We start from the raw sequence: 1764 nt of genomic DNA, 5'->3' as shown, positions 1-1764 counted from the left end.
TTATCTAAACGTTAATGATAGCGTACATACATACATACATATATATATATATATATATATATATATATATATATATATATTCAATTCAAGACTTGAAGCCCTAATGTTGGTGGGTGGTAAGCATCTTAGACATATTGTGTCCTGATTCATTCATTTATATATATATATATATATATATATATAATTGATGTGTAATTAATTAATTAAATATTGTAATCTTAAACCTAATACATATTGAAGTTGAGAGAGTGGCGCCCATTAATTTGCATGTATAGCTAGGAATTGAGATTTCTCGTAAAAGAAATGGCTAAGAAATGACAATAAATTATAGCAATATCTCATCAAGTCTCTTCAGGCTAGCTAGCTCAACTGATCAGAAGTCCTTGGGATGGAGGATACGCTAGCTGGGAGGCCATATCCTAACAATCTCCATCGGGCCATGGCGGCCATAAGCTAAATCACTTTTTTTTAAAAAAAAAAAATGAAAATATTCATTTTCTTTAAGTGATTTTCAATAAATCTCTCTCACACACATGCATGCATGTATATGTATATATATTAAAATATTTAAACAAGCAAAGAAAGAGGTAGGGAGTAAATTAAGTGTCATCATCCCATGCATAGAAAAGGCATCCACTTTGGCAAAGGGTGTTTTCAATCGAATGATTGGTTATATTCTCCCGCTTTAGACTTTTCAATCCATTGAATGGTTGAGATTTGCTGGTGGATTTCTGGAACAAGGTGGGTCCCCTCCCGTTTCCGCCACGGTGTTAATTTTATCGTCTTCCACAAAGCAATTGATGATGATCATTCATCACGCACGTTATTACTTCCTAAAAGGAGAAGGGACCATTAGCAATATCCTCCATAAAAGGCCACCCTGTTCGCCTGGCTGCTACAGAAACTCTATCACCTAACCACCACCGCCTTTCGAAATCTCCTCGAACCCACCTCGCCTGATCATATCTCCCACACACAATAAACCCTAATTAAAGACCCGTTTAACAATGCATTAATTTGGACAGGTTTAATTAAGATGCAACTACGTACATGTATACATTGAAGAACTAACATTTCTTTTCAAAAATTAATAGATAATCTAAACAAAATACAGTACCTATGGACAATCCAGTTCCACAAGTGCTTCAAAAATCAAGCTAGATAAATTTTTGGTCAGCTAGCTAGGCAAAGGAAAGTGGAGCAGGGATATATCATATATATATATATTGGACCTACACTAAATTAATAAACTATGGAGAATGAAGCGAACCTGGTAAAGCATTCTGTGTGTACATAGAAGAGGAGATCGAAACCGCAGAACCCTCACTCTTTGTCTTGAATCTTTTTATTCACATCTAAAAAGGAAGAGGCGGCATGGATATGAATAATCTAACATGGGCCCCCTCATATGGATTATCCCCACTTAATTGCCACCCGATCTACCACGACGACTTGACATCACTCTTTCCATTACTATCAATGTAGGGCCCCCCCTTCCGTCTTGAGGTCAACCCCCACTCTTGTCATCAAATTACCCCCCTCCCTTTCTCGTAGGGTATACATATTATTATCATAACCATCATCAAAAAGCTCCAAGATTCAAGTATCCCATGGCTCAGATTCCTCGATAGGTTGGTTTTCGTGTGTTTATTATTATGGTGTTGTTTTTGAATTGAAATCCAGCTTAAACCGATCCTTGCATGTGCCCTTTCAAGTGAAAATGACAATACGAAAGCTAAAAAAACAACGGAATATATATATATA

General features: G+C 36.2%; 1 long non-coding RNA gene across 1 annotated transcript; it reads right to left on the bottom strand.

The window, feature by feature from the left end:
* Positions 1-262: 262 nt before the first annotated feature.
* LOC133698316 (uncharacterized) lies at positions 263-1370 on the bottom strand. Its single transcript, XR_009843061.1, has 2 exons — positions 1271-1370; positions 263-956 (listed from the first exon to the last, which is right to left on the bottom strand). It is a non-coding gene; the product is annotated as an uncharacterized LOC133698316 (long non-coding RNA).
* Between the last annotated feature and the right edge of the window lie 394 nt (positions 1371-1764).

The sequence above is a fragment of the Populus nigra genome, chromosome 7 (genome assembly GCF_951802175.1).
Source record: "Populus nigra chromosome 7, ddPopNigr1.1, whole genome shotgun sequence".
In the NCBI taxonomy this organism is placed as follows: domain Eukaryota; kingdom Viridiplantae; phylum Streptophyta; class Magnoliopsida; order Malpighiales; family Salicaceae; genus Populus; species Populus nigra.
Note: the sequence above shows the minus strand (reverse complement) of the source record. Positions and strands in the feature narration are given on the sequence as shown.